The 7,983-nt window shown below is 40.6% G+C and overlaps 1 pseudogene; it reads left to right on the top strand.

The window, feature by feature from the left end:
- The first annotated feature begins 683 nt into the window (after positions 1-683).
- Positions 684-1,857, top strand: LOC100340677 (mitotic spindle assembly checkpoint protein MAD2A pseudogene; annotated as a pseudogene).
- The last annotated feature ends 6,126 nt before the right edge of the window (positions 1,858-7,983 follow it).

The raw sequence follows: 7,983 nt of genomic DNA on the forward strand, positions 1-7,983 counted from the left end.
GCAATACAAGTCTCCTTCAAGTTGAATGTCATGGGTGAGGATAGGTAACAACTGACAAAATTTAAAAGGTCTGCAAAATCTCAAAGCAAGTGTAGTGATATTAGTGCTAGATAACATGAAATTTGAATTTAAAATCTCTAAACAGAATAAAGCAGGATACTATGTAATGATAAAAAATAATTTATGAAGGAAATAAAAGTCATAACTTTGCATGAGCATACATACAATGCAAAAATTATTGGAAATGGAACTCAAAATCATATGGTAAAAATATGAATAGTAGAATCAGTTCCGATAGGTAAACAGATAACAGAGAGAGGAAATAACTAATAGAGTTGTGAAACTTGGTTTCATATGGACACAATTGGTCCTCATTTTTCGTGCATTTGTCTACTTGCTAAAATCTACTTGTATCCTCCAAAAAATACCCAGGATCCTTTTGCAGTCATTCATGGATAAGCACGGAGTAGCAAAACACTAAGACCACTAATGTGCACGGTCCCAAATAAAGTTAAAGAACAGGACATTTTGGAGTGATATGGTCACAAGCCAAGAATGCCAAGGAGATTCTACAGCCCCCAGAAGGAGCACAACATTACCAGCACCTTGAATTTGGACCCTGGCCTTCGGAATGATGAGAAAATGCATTTCTTTTGTTTTAAGCAACCCACTTTGTGAACTGCATGGTAGCCTCGGGAAACTCACTAACCACAGAAGCAGTATGCTCAGAAGATGAAGATCACATAGAAGATTGCATTTTAGGTGCTGCGTTGTTGGCATCTGAAACGGGTGGTGGGCTGTTGCCTCAGTCCGAGGAGCAGAAGCGTGCAACTTCATCCGTGGGTCTGGCCAGGGTGCCACAGCTTGCCCGGGAGCAGGGTATCAGGCCACGGGGAAGGCTGACATTGTAGCTGGGCTCTTTCTCATTTGTGGTTAGCAGCATTTTACAACAGCGTGGCACACATCCATCTGAAACCTTTGCTCGAGTGCAGAAATACGGACTCCCCTTTTTTGTAACTACTGATCCTGAGCTCATAAAATTCCTAAATAATGTGGTGGAACAACGAACAGATTGGCTATACAAGTGTTGAGTTCAGAAACTGGTGGTAGTCATCTCAAATACTGAAAGCACTGAGGTCCTTGAAAGATGGCAGCTTGGAAAAAAAAAAAAAAAAAAAAAAAAAAAAAAAGCCGGCGCCACGGCTCACTAGGCTAATCCTCCGCCTTGCGGCGCCGGCACACCGGGTTCTAGTCCCGGTCGGGGCGCCGGATTCTGTCCTGGTTGCCCCTCTTCCAGGCCAGCCCTCTGCTGTGGCCAGGGAGTGCAGTGGAGGATGGCCCAAGTGCTTGGGCCCTGCATCCCATGGGAGACCAGGAGAAGCACCTGGCTCCTGCCTTCGGATCAGCGCGGTGCGCTGGCCGCGGCGGCCATTGGAGGTGAACCAACGGCAAAGGAAGACCTTTCTCTCTGTCTCTCTCTCTCACTGTTCACTCTGTCAAAAAATAAAAATAAAAAAAAAATAAAAAGAAAGAAAGAAAGATGGCAGTTTGGTATCTTATGTGACAAGAAGGCAAAAGATGCCAGTGCTTCCAGAGAAAAGTCTCAGAATGTTACCCAGGATGAAATCTGGGGTGAATCAGACAGATCACAGCTACCGCGACATCTCTGCCGCTGTTGGAAGTTTCGTGTTCATTTGATCTCCTGATTTATACAGACGAAGATTTGGTTCCTGAAAAATAGGGAGAATCCGGACCACAGTTCATTACAATTCTGTGGAAGCCCTTCTCCGTTAATTTACTACAACTATCCACAAAGTAAATAGTATGCTGGCCTAAAAAATTCCTGTCAATGACTGATGAAGAGATGAGGAAAATAATGTAATTCTCAAGTGTGATTTTTCCCTAAAGTAAACTGTAGTTTATAGATTTTATTTCGTTGGTTAAGTTTTAGATGGAGAAAACCAACATTATACTTCAATGAATTATGCATAATTATTCCCTTTTTGGGGTATCTGTCAACTTACCATAGGGTTACAGTATTTTTTGCGCATCTTGTCAAAGGAAAAAGCAGATTCCATCAGCATTGTAATGCCTGTTCTTTCAAATAGCAACTGTAGATAGAAAGCCTTTTATGAAGCAAAATACTTAAGTAAAGTAAATCAATATTTTGGTCAAGTAGCTTGATTCAGGTCATAGAAAGGGAGATACACATAAATATAAAATACAGTAAGAGAAGTCTGAACAGTCAAATTCTTTCTTTAGATCTTGAAAGCATAATCCCAAAGTAATAAAAGTGTTGCTTGTTGGATCCTCCTGTCAATTACTTCACTGTATAGTTCTGTATTGAAGAAGATTTCTAATTGTTTCATTTTAATTTGTATACCTTGAGCCCATGAAGCAATGAACAGTTCTACTGTTTAGTTTCCTGTGATACAGAACTCTCATTTTTTATGTTTTATAAAGTCAAGCCTTAAATGGCAATGAGAAATAGTTAAATGTGTATGTTTAAAACAAAAGATTCCATTTTAATGAAATATTCAGAAAAGGCAAATATATAGTCAGAAAATTAGACCAGTGGCTGCCAGGGCTGAGACTGGAGAAGAAATTGACTAAGTGAGAATGAGAAAATGTTCTGGGACAATGGAAACACTGGAAAAATGGATTGTGGTGAGAGATGCACAATTACAGATTTACTAAAAACACTGAGTTGTTCATTTCCACTGGGGGTATTATATAAGTTGTATATTATACCTTAATAAGTATTAGAAAAGTAAAACCAAAAAAACATAGAAATAAATTTGACTAGCATGTAAAGAACTTATGAAAATTGTAAAATAATTTTTCTCCCAATTATTATTATTATCTCACAACTTTACTGGTATGGGGGAAATCTTAACTAAAATGGGACATCCCTAAGATTTATATATATCTATACAAACAGATGCATATTCATAAATAAAATTTTATTTTTTAAAAAAGATGTATTTATTTGAAAGGCAGAGTCAGATGGAGAGAAAGAAACAGGGGTCTTCCATCTGCTGGTTCACTCCTCAAATGGTCACAACAAGCAGAGCTGGGCCAGGCCAAAGCCAGGAGCCAGGAGCCTCTCCCGGGTCTCCCATGTAGGTGTAGTGGCCCAAGCAATCAGGCCATCTTCTGCTGCCTTCCCAGGCATACCAGCAGGGAGCTGGACTCGAAGTGGAGCAACTGGCTGATACTCCAGCTGACACCAGAATAGGATGCTGGAGCTGCCGGCAGCAGTTTAACATGCTACACTACAGCACCAACTCCCACGTATTTATAAACAAAATTTTAAAAAACTTTATGGTGTTGCTCCTCCGCCCGCGGAAGAATGACACCGGACGCTGTTGATCCCCCTTCAGTAGGGTTTTTATTACAGTAAGAAAAAAGGAGCGGACGAACCAACGAACTCTTTAACGAACTCCCCAACGAACTCCCCTCCTGTGCCGTCTCTCTCCCCCTTTATAGTCCTCTCCCACCAATCCGTGCTCCGCTGTCCACGCGCTGAGCACATCATTCTCTTCCAATCAGAGGTTGGATCAGCTCCTGCAGCTTCTAGCAGTCAAACTGATGAAGCAGCTGTGTAAAATTTGTTTACCTCCTCTCAGCGCCATGTTGAGGGAGACGGGCCCTGCCTCCCACATATGGCCAGGGCCGGCACTGTGGCGTAGCAGGTAAAGCCGTTGCCTGCAGTGCCGGCATCCCATATGGGGACCAGTTCGCATCCTGGATGCTCCACTTCCTATCCAGCTCTCTGCTGTGGCTTGGGAAAGCAGTGGAGGATGGCCCAAGTCCTTGGGCCCTTGCACCCATATGGGAGACCCGGAAGAAGCTCCTGGCTCCTGGCTTTGGATTGGCATAACTCTGGCCGTTGTAGCCAATGGGGGAGTGAACTATCGGATGGAAGACCTCTCTCTCTGCCTCTCCTTCTCTCTTTGTGTAACTCTCTGACTTTCAAATAAATAAATAAATCTTTAAAAAAAACTTTATGGCCATAAAAACCATAAATAAAATTGATTGTGAAAAGAACGTATTAGAAGGAAATTTATAGCAGATGCCAAAGCATGAATACTCACATTTCTAATAATGCAAGGTCACCTTACACATTAACAAGGAAATGACAATCTAATAGGAAAATGGGCAATGAATATGAAGAGCAAAGAGAAATGAATAAATATATTTTATTATTTTTAATGTATATTCAGTTTCTAAAAAAATGTTTTGAAAGGCATAGGGACAGGGAAAGAGGGAGAGAATTTCCATCTGCTGGTCCACTCCCCAAATGCCCACTAGAGGAACGTGGAATTCAACCGAGGTCTCCCACTTGGGTGGGAGGTACCCATGTACTTAGCCATCACCTGCTGCTTCCCGGGGTGAATATTAGCAGGAAGCTGGAATCAGAAGTGGAGCTGGGACTCAACCCCCAGGACTCCCGTAGGAGCTACAAGCAGCATTTTCAGCATGGTGCCAAGGGCCTGCCCCTCCCCTTTCTAATAGAGAAGCGAAAAGTAGGTTGCCTCTCTGCAGCCAGATGACCATCCTCTTCCCCAACTTACCTTTCATCCCATGGGTCTGGTGTCCATTGATAATCTTTGCCTAGTTCTGTTACCACAAATGAGTCTATTTCTATTGTTTAAAACTTACTTGAGTGCCTTGAATCAGTTTTAAAACCCTGTGTTTGTTGCAGATTTTGGAGGCTGAAAGACCTACATAATGGCTTCCTTTCTCCTTAACAGGGCCTATGTCGACTAAAAATAAAGAGGCTTACTTCATGCTTGCTCATTTTCTCCACAACTGAAGTGAACACAGCTGACATTTTATGTTTTCTCTTAAACTCCCCGACACTTCCAGAAAAAAGAATACAGCACATTAGCCAATGAGACAATACATTATACTTTGTATTTTGGCATTCGCATCAGCCATATTGATTAGTAAAAGTAACCAGAAAAAAATTATTAATCTAGTTTTTATTTTTCTACACTTGACAGTTGCTTTTTAAAGTTTTTGCCAAAGGCTGGTTCAATGATATTATCCACAAGTAGTGTTTTTCTGAGTATGACATTAAAAATCTGTCTCCATAAAATAAATTAGGAAATTTCACAATACCACATTTTTTTACTGTCTGGTTTTTGATGTCAAATACTTGGATTCTCTGAAAATGAACTAGACTCTTCTGAGTAAATGTGAGGAGCACAATGTAAATTAATCTCAGTTCAAATTGCATCACCTAAAATCACTTTTCCAGAAAATCATCACTTACACAAAAGAGCCTTAAAGTTTGTTCAAATGATAAGTTTCTTGCTTTGTTGCTCTAGCAAAGATTTCACTGGCAGGCAAACGTTTGGCATAACAGTTAAGACACTGCTTGGGACACCTGCATCCTGTATCAGAGGGCCTGGGATTGACTCTCAGCTCTGCTGCTGAGTCCAGATTCCTCCCAGTGTGCACCCTGAGAGGCAGCAGGTGAATGCCCACACCCTTGGGTTTCTGCCATGTGCGAGAACCAGTTGGAGTTCTGGATTCTTGGCTTCAGCTTGGCTCAGTCCTGGCCATTGTGAGCATTTGGGGAATGAACCTACAGACAGAAGATCTTTCTGTCTGTTTCTTTTCTGTACCTTTCAAATAAAATATAAATAAATTAAGAAAAAATTTTTAAAAGGTTTAAGTGAAACTGATCAAGCAAGGTGATCTTTTATTTATAATGAGAATAGAACCTAAATTCCACACTGTTCTATTTTAAAGAATCACTTTGGATATAAGGTATAAACTCTTAGCATGATGGACTCTTCACTATTTTAATGCTATGAAAAAATGTTTAATCAGAATGCCTCACACAGTTTATTGATAGGCATTAAGAGATCTCACTGAGGAATTAGGTGGATATTTTAACATCATGACAAAAAAATTTGATTTTTGTTTCCTCCACTTTGAATTGGAGGTGATTTTAAGTTCACAGAGTTAAACAAAGCAAATTTGTCATACACCAGGATGTTGTAGTAGATAAAATGAAGGATTCAGCCTCAGAGGTTTGGCTTTTGGTCTCAGCTCAGCTGTGTGGTATCTCCACAGGACATGTTTTGCCAGGTTGTCAAAAAGGCAGTTAAATTAAAGGGTAAGAGTGTCATCTTGCAGTTGGTGCTATGGTGTAGTGGGTAAAGCCACAGCCTGCGTTGCCGGCATCCAATATGGGCACTGATTTGAGTCCCAGCTGCTCTACTTCTGATCCAGCTCCCTGCTAATGCACCTGGGAAAGCAGCAGCAGATGCCCCAAGTGCTTGGACCCCTGCACCCATGTGGGAGACCTGGAAAATGCTCCTGGTTTTGGCCTGGCCCAGCCCTGGCTGTTGCAGCCATTTGGGGGAGTAGTGGATGGAATATCTTTCTTCTCTCTCTCTCCCTCTCTCCTTCCCCTGTCCCTTTAACTCTTTCAATTACATAAATAAAATCTTTTTAAAAAAAAAAAAAAAAGAAAAAACTTGACCGGCACTGAAATTCTCCTACCTCTCCCTCCCCCCATCCCCCGTAATTCTGATTTCAAATAAATAAATAAATCTTAAAAAAATAAAAGTGTCATCTCTTTTCCTGTTTAACATCTAATACTGGTAGGTCAGTGCTGTTTGTGTACCCATAAAAATAGTACCATGTAATTCATTCAAAACTGTGATCCGGGAGTTTGACTGCCTTGTCCTAAATAGGAATATGGGGGAACCAAGAGAGTGTCCACAACGACCAAACAACTGATAGCATCTCACACTCACCATTTTCTACCTTTTACGTGAACTTTTAAAAATATATATTTTACTAGTTTTCTTGTTATTCCCATTAGAATATATCACTAAAAATAGGAACTTTCTCTCTTTCTTCTATAATCCCATATACCTATTATCTGGAAGAAGTACCAGGAACATTGTAGTCACTCTATAAATTATTCAGTGAGAACATGGATGTATCTCATACTTTATGTATACTAGGAGCTATGCTAGGCTTAGGGAATACAGAAATGAAAAAAAATGGAATTAGTCATTGCTCTCGTGGAACATGCTACAATCAAGGAGAAACAATTTGTACACACAGCACACATGGATAAAACATACACATAGGGGCTGGTGCTGTGATGTAATAGGTTAAGCCTCCATCTGCAGCACTGGCATCTCATATGGGCTCCAGTTCAAGTCCCAGATGTTCCACTTCCCATCCAGCTCTCTGCTTATGGCCTGGGAAAGCGTTGGAAGATGGCCCAAGTGCTTGGGTCCCTGCACCCACATGGGAGACCCAGAAGGAGCTCCTGGCTTCTGATCAACCCAGCTCCAATGTGGTGAGCCAGTGGATGGAAGATCTTTCTCTCTGTCTCTACCTCTCTGTCTGTAACTCTGCCTCTCAAATAAATAAATAATGTTTAAATATATATATATATATTTATATGAGGACACTTAAAAATTCATGAAAGTAGAATTAAAAGTTGTTCATTTTGGTGACAAAAATTTTTGAAATGCATGTATAACTTTTTCAGAATAAGTATTTCCATGAACTTTTTAAAGACCCTGCATATATATATATATTTCAATATTTTTTGCACCAAAATAAATGTATATTTAATCACATTTTCCATAAACTTTAATTTTTTAAAAAATAATTCTGAATGAGAGAGAGAAGAGGGCAGAGAGAAAGTGCTTCCATTCACTGGTTCATTCCCAAAATGTCTGCAACATCCTGGGCAGGGTCAGGCTGAAGTAGGGAGCCAGGAACAAAACCCAGACCTCCCACATGGTGGCAGGACCCCAATTACTTGAGTCATCACTACTGCCTCCCTGGATCTGCATTAGCAGGAAGCGGGAATCAGGAGCCAGAGCCAGGAACAGATGTAAGGCACACTGATGGAGGATGCGAGCATTTAAACCACTATCTTAGGTCAAATGCGTTTCCCACTACAGTCTTTTAAAATTATACAATGTATTTTTTAAA

This window comes from Oryctolagus cuniculus, chromosome 4, assembly GCF_051225735.1.
Source record: "Oryctolagus cuniculus isolate XC-2025 breed Fujian yellow rabbit chromosome 4, ASM5122573v1, whole genome shotgun sequence".
Lineage (NCBI taxonomy): Eukaryota > Metazoa > Chordata > Mammalia > Lagomorpha > Leporidae > Oryctolagus > Oryctolagus cuniculus.